General features: G+C 42.5%; 1 protein-coding gene across 5 annotated transcripts in view; it reads right to left on the reverse strand.

Moving 5' to 3' along the window:
- ETV1 (ETS variant transcription factor 1) overlaps nt 1–24,593 on the reverse strand; it is a 126,917-nt gene that overhangs the window by 80,479 nt on the left and 21,845 nt on the right. Inside the window, exon 1 of one of the 5 annotated variants that reach the window (XM_069211794.1) lies at nt 5,145–5,223. The exons of the other annotated variants lie outside the window; for them this stretch is intronic. The gene's annotated coding sequence lies outside the window, so the exon portion shown is untranslated. Of the gene's footprint in view, nt 1–5,144; nt 5,224–24,593 lie in introns of those variants that run through there. 5 annotated transcript variants of the gene reach the window in all.

The raw sequence follows: 24,593 nt of genomic DNA on the forward strand, positions 1-24,593 counted from the left end.
TACTTCTAAAAAGAATTCCCTAACACTCAGGACATATAGATTTACCACATCAACAAGATATTTCAGCAAGCTCCTGCTCGTCTCCGACATCTCCAGTGATCTAACAGTCAGAAGTCCAGACTTCAGTAATGCAAACTCATCATACCCTTATAAAGGGTAATAGCAACATTTGCTGTTTACCGTGCTTCGATCCTGCAATAATATGGTTTTAAGCTCAGTTATGAATGGTTGTATTTGGCATTAATCCCACACTGCTGTGTGCCCAGTCAACACTTGGTTGCCATTGGGGTTTTATGTTCTATCCAAGTGCAGTCTGTAATGTTTTGGTGTAGCCACAAGCAGTTTGCTGTGCCAATTTTACTGACAGGGTCCCACATTCAACAAAGGAAAACACACAACTGAACCGGCCTGTTTGGACTTCCTGTGTTTAAAGCACCAAGTCTGCAGAAGCTCCTTTCACATCCCTGAAGAAGGCTGAGAAAAGGAAGAGATGGGGAAGAGAGAGGAAGGGAAATGAAGAGGAGAGCAGGTGATTCAGACTCATGGCAGCTGAAGCTTTAAAGGTCTGCACAAACTGTTTAGTAACCATCTAAAGCCTGCAATTACTACTAAATTATCCTTCCGGGATCTACTTGTGTCTGTCTGCCCCAGATATGGGGTAAAGAGTAGGGTGGGAAAGGCGGACGTGGGTAAAAATACAACGAGTGATAAGACAGAGCATACAAGCATATTCTGCAAAAGAGTACTTATGGAATCAGAAGAGATTGAAGAGGACAGGCACAGGGGTAATCAAAGAAATCAATGCCCATTTGTAAATTGTAACAAATGCACATCACAGCCTCCTAGAAGTGGATATGGAGACTAGGGACGAATTGATTGAACAAGGAGAACAAAGTTACTGAGTCTGAATGCCTCAAAGATCATGACGTGTGTGGGAGCAAAGAGCAGACAAATGATTGTTGGGGAGGCATGGTGACCCTCATCTGCAAACCCATTCTATATTTCTATGCAATACGCCCCATTCAACTCACTCACTACGGTTAAGACATAGGGTCTAATTCCAAGTTTAAGTGCTATTTCTATAGCCTGTTAAATAATGATACCAGGGCTAAACTGAACACATATGAAAATTAATGGATGCATTAAATACCTTCACACTAGTAATTCTGACCACGTGTAAACAGGCCTTTACACACGGGTTGGAATTAACCAAACACCTTGTAAACAAAATGGTAAACAATAACCCAACACCTTACTCCCCATGCTTTCCAACAAACTATCCACTTTCACAATTATCAAATATGATGGAACACTAATCTATCTACCATAATAACTGGGGGATCAGGAAGCAAAATCTCAGTGAGCCTGGGATTGTGCACACCCACACATAGATCAGTAATTTATGAATTGAATGAAACTGGACGATCAACCTAAAAAATAAGGATGTTTGTGTGTAAAGCACTAGATCTAAACTCAGAAAATCATCAAAGCGCTATTTGTGATTTACCTGTGAAAAAGAGAGGAACAGGCCAAATCTCACCTTTAAATTTCAGTGGACGCAGGAGACAAAAGTTTACACAAACAAATAGTGAATCCCTGCAAAGCAGCATTGGCTGAACATATAAACATATGAACGGACACATTAGCATGCAAACGCTTAGGAGTTCAGTAATGCTCAAAAAGAACATGCAACTCGCAGTTTATTCAAAAATACTGACAGTTGCATGCAATCCACGGTTCTACACCCCTCCCGCCATGATTCATGTAAGTCTTTTAAGCAAATGTATTAACTGCCGTAAATGCAAACCATTAAAACACATACAACTGGTGATCTATTTTAAAAAGTTCACCTCCAAGTCGGGGTTACTGGGATAAAGCTCAATCCATTTTGTATCTATTGGAAAGGGCCCCGAGATAATAACTAACGCCATTGGCATTTACAAACAGGTCTACTTACACAAAAACACTGCCCTTTAGCTGCAGGGGTGTTCTTTGAAGAAACAAACACCGAAGAAAGATAAGATTAATTAGACCTGGATGTCACCCGTGATTGCTCTTTCGATTAATGGCATTAACCTTTCACCTCGGAGCCAACAGATTGAAATCACAATGTGCCTATAGGTTAACCTTGGCATTTCATTGCTTTATGACAATTTTATTTCCACTTTGTGAAAACTCTCAGCTTTAAGGTAGAACACCATTCACAGTGAAGCAAGTAGCCACCTTCACCGAGATCTTGCTAAAGGGGAACCCAACTTATGGCAGCCGTGCCACAGTAAACGGTAGGATAGGAATATTTTAAAAGTTTTTCAGAAGTTGATATCATGTAAGCTTCAGATAGAATAAACACGTTCGTTTCACAAAGAGAGCAAACATGTTGACTCCCAGGGCTAATGTTGTTATGCTTGACTTTGGTATTATACAGTAAAAGACAGCAGGCACTTTGGGAGTACGAGGCAATGCTGTGACGTCCAAAAGTGTTACGGGAAAGTCACTGCAAAGTGTTGTGGCATCACATCGATGTGCAATAACTCGCCATTCCTGCCAAAACCAAGATGCTCTCCTACCCTGAGGCTGCTTCTCACTACCTCTTCCACAGGCCTCCAGGACATAAAGGAAACTCTGAAAGGGATGCGGTGAAGGCACCTGCGCCTACCCTGAGGCTGCTTCTCACTACCTCTTCCACAGGCCTCCAGGACATAAAGGAACCTCTGAAAGGGATCCGGTGAAGGCACCTGCTCCCTTTCCTCCAGGGTCTGGTGAGGAAAAAAGCAAAGGCTGGCCCTCCTATGGCTGCCTTCTTCACCTCCTCTGAACCTCCTGAGATGTGAAGTTTGTGGGGTGCGGCGAGAACCTCACGTGCCTCTCTGCTGTTGTGTTCCTGGCCGCATCTGAGTCTCTGATACTCACAGAACCATGGCATATGCAAGGGCACTCCGCAAGGCGAGGGGAGACCTGGCTCTGTCTCCCACATCTGGGAGAAATTAGGACAGAAGGCTTTTTTGTTTTACATTTTTAAGATAGGTCTCCATAGAGGGTGGTAAAAATGTTTGAATGAGACCAGTTTTTTTTTTTTAAATATTAATAGGGGGGTGGAGGGTGGAGACTTTATTTGAGAAGGGTGATAGGATATCAACTGTTATGTTTAAATTGAGGTTGGACGGACGAAGGGCTGGGGGTCTTAGGATAGGAGAGGGGTCGTAGTAGGACCAGTTATTGTATTCATTTACATTTGAGGGGCATGAGAACCTTTACAATTGTTGGGCCTTAATACTAAGAGGCAAGGCATTACATTGTAATACTTTCACTGGGACAGTATGGGTTTGGACATTGTAGATGAGTGTCTGAAAGGAAACAAAGAACATATGTTTTTTTATGGGTTTCCACTGAATTCCCATCACCTTTACTGCACTATTGTTTCTTGGGACAGATAAGGGTGGAGTGAGGAAAAGCTCTGGAGGGTCCTACATATAATACACCAGTGGACAGCTTCACTACTTACAGCCAGGCATTTGCCCTTCCTGTTTAAAGTATGTTAGAGGCAACTATGCTTCAAAGTTCTTGTTTATGGCGCATTCTGAAGCTGATGATGGAAAACGTGTAATAGCTGTGGCTTTACCCACAATCTTATATACTGCATGCTGTGTCTGATGCTCAGATTCCTCCTTATGAAGGAGAAGATAAACCACCACAAACAAAAAAAACTGAAGTTATTCAAGTGTAAATTTAACAGATCTGTTCGAGACACATGCCTTTTAGAATGATGCAAACAGGCTTCACATTCACTCTCTTTAAGGAGATGCTGGCTAAGGAAACAAATCCACTGTGTGGTCACATCAATCTTGACAACTCCCCAGGGAAATCCAATAATTGACAGAGACAGCTGCACTGATAAAATAAACTATGTTTCTGCTTCTGTAACACTCATGAAGTTGATCCAAAGGTATCCGTACCTCTTTGATCTCTCGTCTTTGATCTACTACCACTTCAAAGCACTTTTCTCAAACTGACCATCTACAAATGGATCCGGAGGAGAATGCTATTTCAACCCAAGGTTTGCAGACTCTAACGGCATCTGTTGCCATTCAGAGCATTTTCCTCACCTCAAAACATCTTTAATGTAAAGAACCAGAGTATCTATCTAGCAAATTGATGAACAGCACAATCAAAGCTCCACAAATGTTTGTAAACATAACTTTCTTGGCACCAGCTATCAAACTATTTATTAGCATAAATATATTTTGTAAAACCGTTACTACTTATCATAAATTTTAAAACAATATCACTTTTAAATTATTTATCAGTTTTGTTCCATCCCAATCAACCTCTTTGCTGCCATTCAGCGTCGTCATGTGGATGTGGTAGAGGAGGGTCCATTAGCAATGTGCAGTAAAGAGAGGGAGAATTTGCATTCTCTAAGGCCCTTGTCAGTTGTGTGCCGATAGGTCCAAGATGGACCTTGCCTCATGGAATTCCTGCAGCACACGCAAATCCAATACTGCACTCTTCTCCATTCAGGCTTGGCTTCAAAAGGGCCAGTCACATTCCTGCACACTTCATGCATATCATGAAGAAGCCAGTATCACCAAGGTGTATGTTCATTACAAACTTCTGGCCAGACCATACCACACAATAAGGTGATGGAATGTGGAAGATAAGGTTGTGTATGCCATCAGACATGCCAGGAGCAGAAAAAGAATGCTATTCACCCATCTTACAAATGGATAGGGAAAAAAGGGCTGTTATTAAAATGCAATTCTCCATCGGCTCCACAATCCTAAAATGAAAGCTGATTCCAAATTCCCATTATCATGAAAAGTCACTCTTCACTGCATCCATTAGTTCTAATAACTGTGCAATAAAATACTTATAACCAGGGCAACTGGAATAATGCTGAAGGAGAGCAAAAAATTATGCGACAGGGTAACTAAATTATCCAGGAAGAAAAGATAAATGATGAGGCATAATGCAGCACATGTTGTGGCAGTATTACTTGAGAATTGTATTCTTTTTACTAGACAGCAGAGGTTTACCAGCTGCGTAACACTAAAATGCAGCAATCAGAGAAACAAATTTGACCTGCCACTGCTTGGAAAAGGGGGACCTGCCCCTGCGCAGCAAAAGTACGACAACATTTTTAATACCTTTTGATCCGTTTGAGCTAGAAGCCAATTTTTGTTAAAATCTCCAAATTACGCAGAAGATGCTGTATTTCAATGCTGCTGTCGCTCAGTCATTAATTCCACAGGCTGGCTTACAATTTGGAAACTACTGCAAAAAAAACATGGAATTTAAGTGGGTTCGTTATGAGTTAGAACACTGGAAGGACAGAAGCTCTACTGTAAACAATGGAGTAAAAGCTGGTTTTAAACATTACAATACCCTATTCTACAGCCTCTCCACCCAATGGAATGAAAGAGGCAGAGGCTGTGCTTCTGGGAAGGGAGGGGAGGCTTCCTCAAGAGCTACTCCACGGCTTCCGCTGTCTCTCTCATGGAGTGTAACCGGGAGTCACAGGGGAAGAATGGACCAGAGCCCACAGAATCTGGCTCTTCCTTTGCTCTACTAAGCTACAGGAGTGAATTACACCTTTCGGAGAGGCAAGGGCAGTGAAGGATGTGTCCACCTTTGCATCCTTCTCTCTCAACAGTTGCAACCAAGGCCATGCACATCACCATCCGCAGGCACAACCTGCCAGCCTTTGACACAAAAAACGCTAAGAACTGTGTGGATGTTTTACAACCTTCTGCAAAGTATGTTTTTAATAGAAATTAGGACTTTCAGCCATCAAACGGCAAAGCTTTCCATTAGATCCACAGCCCACTGGAGCTAGGCATGCTAGTTATTTCATTCCCATGCCCTATTTTTTTTTTAACCTAGCTGGATGGAGTGGGACTTTGATATCCAGTATAGCCCTCCAGATTGTGCACAAAGGCTATAATGTACAAGCTGTTGTCATGTCGCATAGTAGCATTGAATCAAGTGCCCAGCAGAACAAACCCACTGATACAGTGTCACTATTTGCAAACGCATCAGCGGCATGTGCTGTTAAAAGTATGAAGGAAATCACGCTTACCCCTCTCTGGATTGCTAAAAGGGAGCCCTGTTCCCCTGGTGTGCACCCACACCAGCCAGTGCACCCATGCTTGCATGACTTGTTCACAACATCTCTTTAAGTGAAAGCATTTTTTAAACAAGTGTAACTAGCACAGTCCTAAAAACCCAAACCAGCTGCCCTACATTTCCCATTGGCTAAGCCACACGCCAGTTCATCAATACTCTTGAATCAAGCGACTGATCACATGTCGCCAAAGTCACTCAAAAGCACCTGGAGAAGGATAAAATGGCTGAGGATTTATTTTATTTATTACAAATACTTACAATGGGAAGACCTAGTTACATGGGCAACAAAGTACTTCAAACCTAAAAATAAAATCTAAAGTTAACAACGTAGTGAAAAAAAAAAGCTAGTGAAACATCTCCAGAGCACTTTTATTCAACCAAAATGCCCTTTTCATATACAGCTGGCCCAACGTACATTGGTACTGGAGAAAAAATAAAAATAAATTCCACATCCCCAACTCATTTCGCAAATGCTAGCATTGCAGCAACTGCCACACAGGAAAAGGTAATCTTGAACCGTTGCTTTACCACACAATGTTGCTTTACCACACAATGTGATGAAATGTGGCCCGACGGCCAGAGCTGAACCAGATTTAAATCCTGGCATCCAATCAAGATCCTGTGAGTCTGTGCAATTCACTTATTCTTCTGGGGCCTAAAAAATATTAACCTGACAATGTGTAATGAAATTTTGTGCTCATTCAAAACATTCTAATCCCCATGGGCCAAGTTTGCGCTGTAAACTCTCTCTCTCTCTCTATGAGCCCTCGGGGGGAGCGAAAGCACTCCCCCCGAGGGTCTGGCAATCCCCTCCCCTGGGCACCCCTACATCCCCTCCCCTGGGCACCCCTACATCCCCGTGGCGTCTGAAGATGTCAGCACGCGATCGCAGTGACCTCATCAGAGGCTGCCCCCTTTGCACTGGAAGCTCAGCTTCCAGCATGGAGGGGGCGAGAGCGGCATTAAAGGAAAGGAAAGGCCTTTCCTTTCCTTTCATGTCTCTCTCTGCATTTCTGCTGCCCAATCGCGATACGATCAGGCAGCAGAAATGCCCACCAGACACTAGGGAGTTTTTTTTTTTTTAATGATATGCATAAGGGGAGCGGCCCCTTAGGCAAGGGCCGCACCCCTGGGGGGGGGGATTATTTTTTCTGCCCCCCCCCAGGGGGCAGATCCGCCTTTTCTAATTAGGCAGATCTGCCCCCGGGGAGGGCAGAAACTGCTAGACACCAGGGATTGTTATTTTTTTTTTCTTTTATGCTTTTTACACGTGGGAAGCACTCCCTTAGGCAAGGGCCTCGCCTCTCCCCTGGAGGCAAAATTTACTTTGGGCCATTTTTGCAAGGGGAGCAACCCCTTAGGCAAGGGTCAATCAATCAATCAGTGTTTATGAAGTGCAGTTACTTGCCCGCAAGGGTCTCAAGGCGTTTGGGGGGGGGATGCGTAGCGTCCACCGGTGAAGTGGGTCTTAAAAAAGCCAAGTCTTCAGTTCCTTCGTGAAGTTGAGGGGGGTGGTTTGTCTGATGTGGAGTGGTAGGGTGTTCCAGGTGGTGGCTGCGAGGTAGGAAAATGAGTGTCCCCCTGTTCTGGTTTTCCTGATGCAGGGTACTTGGGCGAGAGAGCTGGGCTGAGCGTAGGGCCCTGTGGGGTGGAAGCTGAGTCGTTTGTTCAGGTAGGCTCATATAGGTGTCTGGGATGCTCCCCTGGGGGGGGGGGGGGGGGGGGGGGAGAATTTGTTTTAGGCCACTTCATCGGCCTATTGTAATTAGGCCTACCTGCCCCCGGGGGGGGGCAGAAAACTCTAGGTACAATGGATAAAAAAAAAAGAATTGAGGAATGGTGAGGGCTGCACTTTTGGGACTTTGGGACGTTGCCATGTAGAAAAATCCACAAGACCTAGACACATCTGAAAACTAAACATCTGGGTGAGTCCAGGGGGGTGTGCTTCACATGCACCCCACACCATTTTCTTACCTACAATGCCCTGCAAACCTCCAACTTTGCTGGAAATCACACATTTTTCGCACATTTTTGTAATGGAAACTTCCAGAATCTGAAGGAATCCACAAAATTCCTACCACCCAGCATTGTCGCATCTATACTGATAATCATTCTGCCACCTGTCAGCCTAAAATGTTTTTTTCAAACTGCCCTTTTGGACCCGCTTTGGTTCCCCCTCAATTTCGACAAGTTTTTGGCTCTTACCTGTCACAGGCACTTGGCCCATTTACACAAGTGAGGTATCATTTTTACAGGGGGGCTGAGGGGAACGTTGGGTGATAGGAAATGTGTCTCGGTGCAGTGATTCCACACAGAAATGTGAGAAAAATGTGATTTTTTTTAGCTAAATTTGAGATTTGCTGAGGATTCGGATAAGAAAACACTGGGGGATCCATGCAAGTCACACATCTCTGGACTACCTTGTGTGTCTAGTTTTCAGAAATGTTTGGATTTGGTATGTTTACCTATATGGCTGCTGAGCCCAGGACCAAAAATGCAGGTGCCCCTCACCCCCGCAAAAACAGGTAGTTTTGTATTTCATAATTTTGATGTGTCCACCTGGTGTTTTGGGGCATTTCCTTTCGCGGGCACTAGGCCTACGCACACATGTGAGGTACCATTTTTATCAGGAGACTTGGAGGAACGCTGGGTGGAAGGAAATTTGTGGCTCCTCTCAGATTCTAGAACTTTCTGTCACTGCAATGTGAGGAAAAAATGTTTTTAGGCCAAATTTTTAGGTTTGCAAAGGATTCTGGTAATTGAACTCAGTGAGAGCCCCACAAATCACCCCATCCTGGATTTCACTAGGAGAATAGTTTTAAAAAATGCACAGGTTTGGTAGGTTTCCTATGTGCCGGCTGAGCTAGAGGCCCAAATCCACAGCTAGGCACTTTGCCAAAAACATGTCAGATTTAAATGTAAAAATGTGATTCTGTTGCAGGCACTAGGCCTATTCACACAAGTGAGGTACCATTTTTATCAGGAGACTTGGGGACCATAGAATAGAAGAACAAGTGTTATTGCCCCTTGTCTTTTTCTACATTTTTTCCTTCTAAATGTAAGACTGTGTAAAAAAGACGTTTATTTGAGAAATGCGCTGTAGTGCACATACTAATATGGGGACCCCGGAATTTAGAGATGTGCAAATACCCACTGCTTCTCAACACCTTATCTTGTGCCCATTTTGGAAATACAAAGGTTTCCTTTTTTAACACTTTAAATTTCAGCAAATAAATTGCTGTATACCCGGTATACAATGAAAACCCATTGCAAGGTGCAGCTCATTTATTGGCTCTAGGTACCTAGGGTCGTTGATGAACCTACAAGCCCTATATATCCCTGCAACCAGAAGAGTCCAGTAGATGTAACGGTATACTGCTTTCCAAAATGTGACATCGCAGGAAAAGGTTACAGAGTGAAACGTGGAGAAAAATTGCCGTTTTTTTCCATCTCAATTCCAATCTTTTGTTTTTCAGCTGGTATTTTCTGTAAGAAAACCTTGAAGGATCTACACAAATGACCCATTGCTGAATTCAGAATTTTGTCTTCTTTTCAGAAATGTTTAGCTTTCCAGGCTCGAGCATTGGTTTCACACCCATTCATGTCACTAACTTGAAGGAGTCTAAAAGCACACAAAAACAAAAAATAGTAAATATGGGGTATGTCCCAGTAAAATGCCAAAATTGTGTTGACAAATTAGGTTTTCAGATTCAAGTCTTCCTGTTCCTGATAGCTGGGAAGATGATGATTTTAGCACCATAAACCCTTTGTTGCTGCCATTTTAAGGGAAAGCAAACCATAAGCCTTCTTCTGCAGCCCATTTTCACTGTATTTTGGCTAATTTCTTGGTCTCGTCCAGAGGAACCCACAAACTCTGAGTACCTTTAAAATCTCTAGGATGTTGATAAAAAGGATGCAAATTTGGCGTGGGTAGCTTACGTGGGCAAAAAGTTATGAGGGCCTAAACGCGAACTGCCCCAAACAGCCAAAAAAAGGCCTGGCACCTGAGGGGGAAAAGGCCTGGCAGCGAAGGGGGTTAATCCCATCAGAAAGATAAGTCACTGCCACAGAAATAAACGACAAATAATTATGCAGCCAGCAAACCTGCTGACAGTGCACCAGTAAACACATTGCAAGGCTCAGTACAATCAACCACATTCAACACACAACAAGATGCAACATAAGGAATATGATAGAGAGTACAGTTTTGAAGAAAATGGCTAACTTAGCATGTGATTTAATTTCGGCTTCTTACCCCATTCTTTCCTCTGTTCCTAAATGCTCCGCATATTTAGCACAGTATGAGTGTACCTGGGGCTTTGCTTATTAGCCCCCAGAAAGCAGAAAACCGGCAAACAGCTCTCCCAGAGGAGCGTATTTGACACAGCTTTTTCCACTTTTGATCATTTGCGTTTGCAAGTCTTGTCTCCGCCTCTGTTTAGGCGGTTCACAACTTTACCCCTCAGGGGGTGTTAAACACAGAGTTAGATGCCAAGAAAAATGCCCCGAGCAAATTTTAACAAAAAAGGTGAGTCCAAGTCAGAAGGTTATCTGGAAAATATGACCCAGAAAGTTTATTTACTCAAAGCAACTAACAAACTTAGGAGCTTCTTAAGCCGGTTTATCCATTGATTGGGGAGGCTCTTATTTAAGATATCACCTTATTTGCTCCCTCGTTGGAAGCTACACATGAGTTCAGCCTCAAAAATGTGATTCTAACATCAAATATGAAATAAAACAATTGGGAATACCGTGTCATGAAAATTAGGTATAAGTAGAAGATTCAAGTGCCCAGTTACAAATGGTTTCTAATAGATCCAACACACACGCACACGCACGTGCATACTATATATGAAGATGTTCAGCGTAATATGCTGTTTAGTGCCACTGTTGAGAGTGAAGAGGGGTCATGACTCACGAGAGGCAGGGTGGCGCCAAATGCTATACCTATCCCAAGTAAAAGTCAGCTCTTTTATTCGAGAACGTGGTAGTGCTTCAAAGCCACTGCTTTGTTAAGTATATATATTTATTTCACAAATGGGGCCATGCGGCATATGGAATACCCTACAGGACACCACTCCCTGAGTGTGATTTATCCCTTGAACATTAATGTAGTAGAAGTTTAGCTCTCATGTGCCAGCTCTGAGATGCCCTGGATGGCACAGCACAAAGTAAGGTTTCAAAAAGATTTGCTGAACTAGGAAGTCTGAACTACCATGTGAATTGATCCGCTAGACCACTTGCCCAGGGCTAGTACAAAATGTATGAGGTGAAGAACTATCTTTCTACAACCAGCTGGCTTCAATCAGAGGTACTGGTAAGTTAGTTCTGATAATGGGAGCATAAAAATGGCTGAGTTAGCAAGCTCTATATTACACTATTTCCATCATATCAGTTATCGATTAGAGACTTTTGACAAGGTGCACATCTATCCAACAGATCAAATTCTATTTTCATACAATTCATTTGAATGCTTAGAAAAAAATAACAAGGAACGGTGAAAAAATAAGCTCATAAGAAGCTTGATAATACGACTCCAGTATTTCAGTAAAGTACTGCTTTTGACATGATTCTCCAAACTAATCACCTAAAAGGTGTAGTTCTGGCTGTCATTTTGCAGCTAGCAGTAGCAGTAACTTGAAGCCTCCTCTACTGAATTTTATCACTTGTGACATGTTTCAGTTACTTATTTTAAACATATATATTCTTGTTTTAATCATATCAGAGCATTTTATTAAGGCCAAATTCTTGGTTATATCGCATTCTGGAATATAACAAGCCCAAAGTTATTGTGATTTACGCCATAGAGGGAAGGAGGGTCAAAATGTGTATGACGCTACTTCCTGCACCCCTATGATCTTGGTGATAAAATGTCAGCTTCTGTACTCAAACTTGATAAAAACTGTCTGTAACATGCCAAGTAAATTCAGAGGTTTGCAGGAATGGTTGCTTGGCAAGGCAATGCTAGACAGGTGTTCACTGTTGCACAAGCAAGGGGCACCCGACTGTCGCTACAATCATGCAATGTTGGCCATGACACTTCCTTGCTGCCCTTCGTGGCAAGAATTTGTCAAAATGTATCATTATATATGGTGGAATAAATCTTGACACCATCCCCGAATGTCTAGCTACCAGAGGGAAAAAAAATAATTATTTGGATTTTTATGAGGTAGCTATTCCTCCACTTTCCTACCTACCCCCGGGCACTCCCTCCTTATCTCATGTCACTACTTGAATCCCCCCACCCACCTAAATATATCTTATAGAAAGCAATGCGCATCTGAGCACCCTAACACACCTTCCTTGGAAGCAACAAAATTCCTACACAATAAACAATAAATCGGAAGCTATTCCACCCCACAAAATCAGTATGTGGTGTCCTGCCAAGATTCCTCCGACCTTCAATTAACCAAGACCTTGTGTCCTGCAACCAACCTGCCTCAAAAGAAAAAACAAAACTTGCCACCATGACACCTTTCTAACTCTCACCCCTATTTAAAAAATAACTGGTATCCTGCCATACTCCTATGCCACCTACTGAATATTTGTGGCACTTATAGGACAAGGCCATGGTCTCCACTCTCAGTGACAGAGCTGAGAGCATGTTATGCTGATAGAGGTCCTGACAGTGAAAATACATATCCCATTTAAGTTGTGGGTCAGTAGAGATGCACAGTTGATAGGAGATGTTGAATGGCAACTTTGGGACACCATCCACACTATGGGCAACCATTTCAGGTCTGCAGAGGGTAGGAGGTGATGATCGTCTTTCATCCAATAGCCCCTTCATTATTCCAGAATGCTGTGGGAGGTGGCAGACCGCTACCACACATACACTTTGCTCTGGTCCCAAAGGAACTCGGAGAGGCAGAAGAACAGAGAAGTGCCAAGTTGCCTGAGTCATGGCACAGCATTGGAAAGAAGCTTTTCACTGCTGTGAAGTAATAGCTGTGAATAACTGGATGTCGGGGATTCATGCCACGGCTATCCATAGTCTTTCTAATAATATTTGGCAGTTAATCCACCCCTTACCTAAATGATACATTCCTGTTTATTCTGTATTTGTGGAAAGGATCATCTTAAAGGAGAAAACATCTCTGCTGAACAGGACTGTGGTTGAACATTTAACATGAAAAAATATACAAGCGCTTTGAGATATGCACAAATGTAGTCAAATGTTATTTGTTCAACTTTTATTGAGGCCGGTTTCTCTGCCAAACACGTATCCAATTCTTACAGATGAAGCCCGAAATATAATCAGCACTAAATTGCACTGTTTCAAATTGAAACGCCAAGCACAGCTTTGTGCCTAACAACGTCTGTTCATGTTTATTACATTTATCTATGCGAGGTATTAGTTAAAATGGCTTGCTGAATTACAGCCTGAAAATTTGCTTTTAATGTGCTGGGAAAAAAAACACAATCATATTGGAATAAATGCGTTAATTTAGGCAACTTGCTTTTATTGATTTAACGATCTAGAAAGGCACTATGTGAAAAAATGTTTTTTTCAAACCCTATGTTCTGTAATCACCACAGCAGCAGCTCTTGTCTAAAGCCTTCAAACATATTGCATATTTTTTCTCAGTTTTACAGTCTTTTAATTGAGAAATTGAGTTTCTTGGTGTAAGCCCTAGGATATAGCAAACAATTTTGTTTACATACTCTTTAAGGAAATGCAAAATAGCGTAAAAAAATTCAAAAAATTTCTCAACAGTTCAGGAAAATTACCTAAAATTAAATTTTAGTAAAAGGCACTCTGGCATTATGGTTAAGGGACTAGCTTGAGGATCAAATGTCTAATGTGAGACATTCACTTCAATCCAGACCCCTGCAATTTAAACATGTGAAATTTTGCAACTGCACAGTTCCTGAAATTCTATTTATTTCACATCTCACTAAATTCCTTGAATTGAGTGTAACCAAAATTTAACACACCCCTCAACACTATGAATTGGTCCTACCTCCTTTGGTCTTAGGTTCCCTCAACTCATAAGGTCTAAAACACAAACATTAGCAACAACTGTCTTGCTTCCGCTGCGTTCAATTCAAACACTTGGGATTAAAGTCGGACAGCGTAACTCCTGTCGGACAGCGTAACTCCTGTCCACCAGCCACTTCCATAAATCACTTACAACCTGAAGGGCTGGCACACTTACACTGCACAGGTAAGGGTAGGGGGGGCGGCCGTGCCTTCTGAAATGCAATGCAGTGTGAGCGTGGTGTGTAAAGCACACGCCTATCTCTGTTACTGCACTGTGAGAGGTTTTCCCTCGGGGCATGTGACTGGAGTGGGAAGAGCCAGAAATGCATCATTGGCGGTTGCTGCAGGGTGTCTCATTGGCTTTGGGGTTCATTATCTTTGCCAGTCACTCAGGCACTTCCAGGTCCTGACAGCCTGGACACACACCCGGCCATTTAAAATTGCTTTTGGGGTAGGATGTGTTGGAACTGTTTAGTTAATGCTGTAGGGGGAGGGTATTATTGTTTTAAAATCTTTGAAGTTGATATCTGATTAATTTCCACTGTGAAATTCTTGAAGCCCTCCCTTTCTAACTGACCTATTTTTGATTTTGGTAAGTATCTTTGTCTCCTCCCTCTCACATGCTTACATGGCTGGCCAACCACATAGAACGACTAATAGCATTAAAAAGCAACCTTAAAGAGCTTCTAAGTACAAACGGTTAACAGAGGCAGAACAAGCATTTGCAATGCAATGAGTCTCGCGTTTACTCGAGTTAAAGCTATTAGCTTTGTAAACTCCTAATCAGACTTTTCTTGCCACATAAATGTAAAAGTAAAACACTTTCATATACACCAGCCGACATCCACCATGAGCGCAAAGCAAACACACAAAAAGAAACAGACGTTCGCTCGCAGTGGAACGTATCGACAAAAGTGCAATTGTGGGGTGTGACTTAATAGTTTTTATTGTATCCTGCACCTGTCTTGTCTAAATTTTAGTTTTAGGGTTGAGCTCAAAGTGCTCTGTCCCTGTTGTTATCTCTCTATGGGCTTGTAACCACGCCCATGTCAGGCCCATCACTTTGGTTGGTTTGTGGTCTTGCTTTTACAATTCACTTCATTTCACTACTGAAAGGAATGCATACATCATGCCATTTCCAGTGTTCAGCCCTCCTAGTGCCACCGGCCAACTACTGAAAACATGCAAGGCTCTGTGTTTTCAGCATGGTTTCTGGACGACTTTGTTACATGGATGTTGCCACTTTTACCAATTACATGGATATTTGCACTTTTGCAGATTACATGGATAATCTAAGTTCTGTTGGCAGACATCCTGCCCTCAATGTCAACAGATTAGCCAAGAATCAGGCCTGGATTTGCATCTATGGATGAGTTTGAACATTGAGCTTGGTGCAAAACTGTATTCCCAGCATGTTGCAACATGCTGTTAAAGATGTGTTGCTGAGAGGGAGGAACACACCTTATTAAGACGTACGCAATGAATGATTCCCCAGGAGTGAAATGCTTGAATGAAAGCGCGCTCTCTCTAAGTTTCGAATAAGTTCAAGTCTTTCTCCTTCATTCACAAAATAGTATAGGCCTGAGAGTCTGGGCATTGCATCATCCTCCACAGTGGAGGTTTTCCTGCCTGTATTTTGAGTGCAGGAGGGGTGTAGATGGGGAAACAGAGTATTTGATTTGATTAGATTCCTGTGCTGAATACTATACTTTTGACAAATGTCCAGTTTTCTCACTTGTTCCCTGTACTATGTGCACCACCCTTGACACAATCTGAACCCCTTTCACTCACATTTTCACTGACCCCCCAACACTCTCAGGTTTTTCGTCATTCGCCTCAACTCATAAACCCCTAATAAGAGCCATCCTCCATTTCAACACTAATCCAATCCCACTAATTTAAACCACTTATTTACCAACACAAAGTTCATTAAGTAACCATCATATTTTCCATGTCGCATCAATCCTGTAGCTAACACTAGTCGTCACTTGCAATGTAAAATAATAGATACAGAGACGACTGTCACTCTATTCCAAACCACTTTTACCAATTACATGGATATTTGCACTTTTGCAGATTACATGGATAATCTAAGTTCTGTTGGCAGACATCCTGCCCTCAATGTCAACAGATTAGCCAAGAATCAGGCCTGGATTTGCATCTATGGATGAGTTTGAACATTGAGCTTGGTGCAAAACTGTATTCCCAGCATGTTGCAACATGCTGTTAAAGATGTGTTGCTGAGAGGGAGGAACACACCTTATTAAGACGTACGCAATGAATGATTCCCCAGGAGTGAAATGCCTGAATGAAAGCGCGCTCTCTCTAAGTTTCGAATAAGTTCAAGTCTTTCTCCTTCATTCACAAAATAGTATAGGCCTGAGAGTCTGGGCATTGCATCATCCTCCACAGTGGAGGTTTTCCTGCCTGTATTTTGAGTGCAGGAGGGGTGTAGATGGGGAAACAGAGTATTTGATTTGATTAGATTCCTGTGCTGAATACTATACTTTTGACAAATGTCCAGTTTTCTCACTTGTTCCCTGTACTATGTGCACCACCCTTGACACAATCTGAACCCCTTTCACTCACATTTTCACTGACCCCCCAACACTCTCAGGTTTTTCGTCATTCGCCTCAACTCATAAACCCCTAATAAGAGCCATCCTCCATTTCAACACTAATCCAATCCCACTAATTTAAACCACTTATTTACCAACACAAAGTTCATTAAGTAACCATCATATTTTCCATGTCGCATCAATCCTGTAGCTAACACTAGTCGTCACTTGCAATGTAAAATAATAGATACAGAGACGACTGTCACTCTATTCCAAACCGCCCACTTCAGCTGAACAACTTATTAGTCCATGTTCAGCATTATAAGCACTTCCCCCCATGCTCTTTTCATTATGCAGTTGTCTTACCCATTTAACAGTGTTAGGCTTGAGCTAATCTCAAATATGACCCACATGACACGCCACAACTTGAGATCTGCAAGCTTCTGCCACTCATATTGTTGCTATCTGGCTCCTTGTCATAAGAACATGTTGTTCCCTGTCCTGTCCTTCTAAAAATCAGTTTAACCAGGCAATATGTCTAATGGGCTCAACAGAGGCATAGTAAGAACCCTCAGAAAACATCAGGTTTTCAAGTCCCTAACATGTTGACATGCACTAATTCATCCCGTCTATATGACCGATTGAGGATAAAGGCCTTCATTTAGAGTTCGGTGTTAACTGAAAATGCTCCAATTTCTGGAGGAAACTAAGTAGAAAGTACAAGCTATTTGCTGCATTTCCCCCACAATATCCGTCTGGTGAAGAAAATTCAGCTGGTGGATATTATTTCATATTTAGAGCTTCTTCCAGAAATTGGAAGACTTTGGGTAGATTTGCAGTTTTCTCCAAACTCTAGAGGAGGCCCAAAGAGCCTATCACAAGGCGTTGTGTGATGTATTTAGCCCTGCAGTGGAAGCCAAGCTATATGCTTTCAAATGCAAGTGCTGTGTTTTACCTACTGCTAGTGGTCGGTAGAGCACGTCTAGTTCCTTACACAGAAAGGATGCATCTTCGAGGAAACAGTGGATTATAAAGATACAGTCTAGGTCCTTTTCCAATTTAATGGGGGAACTGGTATAAATGGATATTGTTTAGGCTTGCTGATAGTCAGTGGGAAGAGAGACAGTGAAGCATTACTTTTAATCCCCTCACTCATGCCCAATCACTGCTCAGTCACTGCACAAATAATGAGTGATCTATAGCGAGGAAAAGGTTAAAACTGTTTGTCCTTTGCTGGGACCTGCACCCATGCAACCCTGCCTCCTACCCCATTTCCCACACAGCTATGTCTCACTGACCTTATGTGAAGTTTTAATGGACAAATCAGTAAGTTTAATCTCCGACACAATACCATATTGCAAAAACTCCAAATCCCTTCTACAGGCTGAAAATGAACAATATTACTGACCTTATTCTGGCTGCTCTCACTTTATCTCTATAAAATAATCCAAATTGCCCACAGTTCTGGAGACATAACAGATACATGAACGTCTCACAACCTAGATGATTTAGGGACACATAAATGTGTGAAGTTGTCCAACATTTGTAACTGGAGGAATTAGAAACTTTGCTAGATTTTCCAAAAATACATTTTTCTAGAAAGAGACAGGCGCAGATTTTGAAAAGGAACTCTCATTAGGCAAGAAGGATCTGGTGGTGGATAAAGGAGCACTCAAACCAATAAAGATGGTCCACACCAGTAATGACTGGACAGCTGCAGAAAGGAGATCTCCATATAAAACTGGCGTTGTTACAGAGTTGACGAATGGCACTCTGAACACAAAAAAGGATCCCAATCATCATAGATTTATTCTTAACTTGATCCAAGGTTTTCTTTCAGGGACCTGTTCAAAACACATGGTCTCTGTTCAATAATTTACATCACGCAGTAGTCTCTATTAACAGTGACAACTTGCAATGTCGAGGATCCTTTTTGTCCATCCAGCAGTTTGTAAAAGATGTCCTCTGTGGCTGGTTTGCCCTGACCTCCCTTTTTGTTCATTGACATTGTTTCTGGTACTAATAACTGTAAGGAGGCGAGGCTCAGAGTATGCATGCAAAAGCTTCCATTTTCGCACTGCACAACTGGTCACACAGTATCAAGAATGATATATGCAAGTGGTGCAGTATGGGAATGGTGGACTGGATATAAACACCCTGTGATATCAGTGATGAATGCTGTTAACTGGATCGCTTTCTAAACCACTTATGCTATTGATAGAAAAGAAAGCGAGGGATGCTCTACACTATAGGAAATAGACAAATAAACTATGAACCTTGCATGTTATGTATGTGACCCAATGTCATACAATACTGAGGCTCCACAAATTTAATTTTAAAAATGACATTCTGTATCCTCCTTAAAGACACACAACGTAAACTGTAACTATCCAAAAGGGGTACTCAAATGCAACAGAAAAGGGATTTATTTGAAAGAGTTGCCATGTTTTCATCTGAGATCAATAGGACACGGCCCCCTCATGTGCCAAATAGGGATTACTACTATTGATCTGTTCAGTAACTTCTATCGCTGAGCAAGCCTTTCATCTGCAGTAGGGCAGTGGGTGTGTGGAGCTCTTTGACAAAGTGGAAATCTGTAATCGTTAATCCTTCCGACAGAATAAGTGTATAGAGCAGACACAGCGATGGAGGGTGTCCAATGAAGCAGTGCACATGCCCCCAGTCATTCTGGTACCCGACCACTAGACCTAACGTGATCTGCAGACTGCCAGTACCCTACAAATCGACCGGGAAGGAGCAGACACAAAATACCGGGTCAAACTAAAGGCCAAACAGGGCAGTGAACTGTTAAACCAGCAGCTCCACCAACACAAAATTATAGTCATACATCTTTTTTTTAGATAAACTGTGTGAGCATGTCCAGCAACATTCAGCTAGGTCTGCAGTTCATTAGAACTCTGCTTAGGTCATCGGTAATTCTGCACAGTAGTACATAAAATGGCACATCTCTTTGTCCTACCCAGTGTCAAAATTACCACCCTATCCCCTGTTTCAGATGGTGGACTGAGAGCTTTCCAATATTTGCATCAGTGCACCCAATTACCAAAGATTTTGTCACTGCTTATAATAAATTTGGAGTTTTGAACCAGGCTACATTTTACTTGTACATAAGCATCACGTTGAAAAACACAGAGGACTGGAGGTACTTAAAAAGCCAACTTGCCCCTATGAATGCAAGCCTGGGCATGGGTAATTTGAGTTTGAGTTTTGAGTTTGAGTTTATAAGTTTGTAAAGCGCATAGCTACCCTGGGGCATCCCAGCGCTGAAGTACATGAAGGGTCCAAGAGAAAAAAAGAAAAGAAAAGATTAGGTCAAAGAGTTGACAGCAAAAATAATAGTTTTTACTTTCTTCCTAAATAGGAGCTCGAAAGCCTCGTGCCGAAGCTCTGAAGGAAGGGAGTTCCAAAGCCGAGCGCCTTTCACAGTGAAGGATTTCCCTCTGCAGGATTTCTTGGATCGTTCTATAAGTACTTGACGGGAGGTAGATGAGCGCTAAAGTGTAGGAGGAGTGTAGATGGAAAAAGAATGTCTGAGAAAAAAGGGTCCCCTTTCATGTAGGGCTTTATGGACTAGACATAGTGATTTAAATTGGATACGTTGTTTTATAGACAGCCAATGAAGTTTTACAAGCGCCGGTTTGGCAGATAGCTTCCTAGATAGATTGGTGAGCAGTCTAGCTGCGGCATTCTGCACCACTTGAAGTTTCCTTATACCGTAGTCTGGTGAACTGAGGAACAGAGAATTGCCGTAGTCAAGGCAGGAAAGAATCAGAGCCTGAACAAGGATCCTTTTAGCCCTGGGTGGAAGAAGATTCAAAATCTTCCTGAGGGATCTCAGAAGACCGAAGCACATAGATGAGAGTTTTTTGGACTGCCCTTTAAATTTAAACTTTCAAAGAATTAGAGAAAAGTTGAAAAAATGCTTGTTGTTATTTGTCAATTCCATAGATTGTGATTTTGTGTTCTATAATACCTCCCTTCTCCACACACATCTTGTGAATGTTATGCAAAATAGTAATATTTTTCTCATATTTGAGACATTTTATTTCAAGCTTATTTTAGTGTGCAGTAAGTTCTGTCACACTGTTGCAAGCACATTCCAGAACTTAGATGAACACCTCGACTGAACGACGCCCAGGGTAGTTCCATGATATGTGGGATCATGCCAAATTTCAGGATTGTCATGGATCACGTAAAAGACTTTCATTTAGATTAAATATATGCATATTTAATTTCTCTGGACATCCATAAAACCAGAAAAAGATCCATCCCTTCCGTACCTCCATTGGAAATTCTTCTTCAAAACTCTGCTACTTTGTGGACATCCTCAAAAGTTGTACTGCAAGTCCTTAACCATGTCGTAGACACTGAGTTTTAACAAGGTCACGCCCCATGGATCACTTGCATCCTACTCAAGCAAAACATATGCAATGTTTACTAAATACAAATGTGAAACACTTGACGTTTTTATGTGCAAAACTTTGGAGTTTCCACTGTTGTGAACTTGGTTTAAGTTAAGCATGCAGAAATTCCAAAGTTTTCCAAGATTAAGTCAGGTCTACACCTGGGAAATCTCTGTGAGCCTGTCATTTAAAAAATGAAAAAAATCTTAAAGTCTGGACAAGGTCCTTTGGGAATGCATCTACTTGAGAATTAATATCTCGAATATTCTCTGCCATGGAAAGAATACGGGTTGAAATTAGGAATGGGAAAAGACAATATGTGCCAACCTCCCAGACCGGGCCCCTCCTTTGATAAAGGCATGGCTGCAACCCTCTAATTTATTTAGGAACTTTCATTGACACGGAATTTGATGAAAACAATTGACTTGATAAACATCTCTTACACTGTAACGGGTGGTTACTCATTTGGCATAATAGTCGTTGGTAACGACATAGATGAATAAAATATTTTTTAATGGGCCAGGACATCCTTTTTTAAAAAGCAGCAATCATTTTAATTATACATGAACATTTAACTGCTTAGAAAAATAAGCTCCCCCGCTCCCGGGTCCGAAAAATCCATACAATTATCCTGTAAAAATCATGAAGAGTGACAGATTACAGTTCATCAGTGCTTATTTTTGACTTTCTACTTCAGAAGAACTTGCTTCTGGACTCCTTACCTTTCTTGCCAACCAGCGCCAAATACCATGAATGGGAAACCACAGCTTCAACATTTAGTTAAAAACAGATTTTAATTGGTAAAGCAATAAATGCTGGGGCTCACAAATGACAATGGGTCTCGCGTTTGCTCATGTTAGAGCTAATCGCGTTGTAAACTCCTAACCCGACTTTTCACCTATCAGGCAAAAGTGCATTTATGTACATAACCCGAAAAAGTGAAATTAACTATGTAAAGCGCTCGACTTCTGCCAAGCGAGATCGCGCTCGTAAATTAGAGAAAAAGAAGTCCACGAGCCCAATGGAAAACAGCGAGCCTCACATGTTTTCTGTACTTGGTTGCTGCGCTCGAGGAGGGCTAGCCACCGGAAAAGGAATGAGTTATGCCTGCCTTCGACTAATGAAAGCAAGCAGATTTTATTAGGCAAGTCCACGAACCAATAAAAAACACTGACGTGAAGTTGACAGGGCTCCGAGCCCTTTTCTAAATACAAAAGAGTCTTGCTGCGATACGCATGCGCGAGCGCATGCAACGCAGGCTCGACCCTAAAAAAGGCACCTAGGCTAGGCCTGTCAACGCGGGATTGTTCCTCCCACTTACCTGACAATGTTGTCTACACTGTGGATGGAAAGGAAAGGCTGGCACCCTCAACACTGCAGCTCCTCTCTCTAGGTCAGTGAGCCCAGACGTGCCTGAAACCCAAAAGAGGAGGACTGAGGCTCCACTGACTTAGTGAGTGGGGTAGCTCAGATCCCAGCCTCAGCTTGCCTTTCTTTCCCAGTAGCCAATGGCTGAAGGAAGAGGGAGAGGCCAGGCTGTCATCGTCACTGGCTTCGCTTCTCACCCGATGCTTGTGTGCCTCTGGGGTTCAGTAGTAAAATGGCATTGTCTTTACCACAGGGCCGTTTTTTGCTTCAGAGGAACTGTGGGGCCCAGAGCGAGTTCAACCACACCCAACACTAATGTCAGATAGGAGTGGGCAGACTGGCACAATCACTCCCTCGTGTCCTGGCTGTGTCCAGGTTTCCTTGCTTAGTACTGTACAAAGGTTCAAGGGGCAGCACACGTGTTTCCTCCGGGAAAAAAGTGCTAAGATACTGTGTGAATGGGAGCACACAGCATAAGGGGAAACGTGGATGACGTTTATTTACCACTATTGGAGATCTAAACAGTAACACAACGTGATGAAGACAAAACAGAATAATGTTGGAAAAACACTACACCAGCCAGAAAGACAATTTCCTGTCCATAATACAATAAAACAAGCACAAGTACTAACTTCCACTTTGGCTAACTTCAGACACCACATCTTTTCAGGCCTGAGAAAAGCCAACAGCGCACAGTTTTGTGCGCTGTCAGACAAAGGGTGCTTTATCCACACTAATGGCAGCTGTGACGACAAGGAAGAGACACAAAGCTCCTGGAACCGCGCAAACAAATTGAACCAAGCTTCAGAAGTCGTCCCCGGCAAAAGTACAGGCTAAAGTCAATAAGCCCCACGAGAGTGGTCACGCGCCGGTGAGCGCGCACGGTGAATTCAAATGAGGAAAGTAGCCGGCACAGGCCTGTTTAGAGTGCCACATTGCGCAGGACACAGAGAACCACAAAACAGCTATCCGTTAATTCTGATGGAAACCGGCAGCTCTGTTGAGCAGGCAAACTCGTGGAGGCACCAAAAAGACATTTGCCAGGTGCAGCCCGATTTCTTTCAGGGGGCATTTAAACAGCGCGCGTGCAAACGACTCAGCAGTGCAGAAGCCACTAGGACTATGGGTTCAAGCAGCTGCCCATGTAAACCCGTGTGTATGAATTAACTCCAACAAATACAATACACAAAAAACAGGACATCTGGAAGAGAGATCACCCTCAAGATGCACCAGACGTTATTGCTAAAAACAACGTTCATTATTCTACTGATCAATTTGATTTCAATATTGCTAGAGGAAGAGCATATCGGATGACACTGGACTAAGTCCAGGACTAGCCGTACTGACCTTTATTTGAAGCACCCACGACAGATGCTGAATATTAACAGGGACAGGCACAGTGGACGGGGCTGTTAGCACATTCAAGTGCTCATCGCATTACTGTGCCAGGAACGAGTCAATAACACTAGTTAATGGCCTTAGCTTCCTTAGACATGGCATCCTGTGTGTACATTACATGGTATTAAAATAGGGCCGTGCTGATTGATTGGCTGAATTGTTGCACTGTCGTAGGTCATCACGTACTCCTTTGGGAGACTGGCTGTTAACCTTTTGTCATGGAGTTGGAAGGTCCATTTAACAATAAGCTGCATGTGCTTTCTCCCAGCCCCTCTCATGGGTACTACCTACGGATGGAAAGATGTTGCCTCCACAGCTACCTTCTCTCTCCCAGCTTATTATGACAATAGTATACAGCTAACAGCTGCTCCTTCCAAAACACAAAATAGAGGAGCACTGCTGTTCCCTAATCTGAAGCTCTTACTGCTCATGAAATACTGCAAAACACAGCTATTTGGTGAGTTCCATGTTCTGAGATTCACCGCCTTGTGTGTATTATGGTTCTTTCACCCCTGTGGTAGGGGAAAATCTCCTACCACCTTTGCCATACAGGCAAATCTTTCTGGAGAGAATTGTTTGACCACGTGATTCTGAAAAATGTTATGCGAGTTGCTTTATCCATGATTATTGCAATACTCAACTCTATACTGATAACTTGGAAAATCCTTATCTTATGATAAACTACTGCTGAATAGATGTGAAGTTTTTGTTACGCACTGTCTCAAGTATGCATTTTAA

This window comes from Pleurodeles waltl, chromosome 10 (genome assembly GCF_031143425.1).
Source record: "Pleurodeles waltl isolate 20211129_DDA chromosome 10, aPleWal1.hap1.20221129, whole genome shotgun sequence".
NCBI classification, from domain to species: domain Eukaryota; kingdom Metazoa; phylum Chordata; class Amphibia; order Caudata; family Salamandridae; genus Pleurodeles; species Pleurodeles waltl.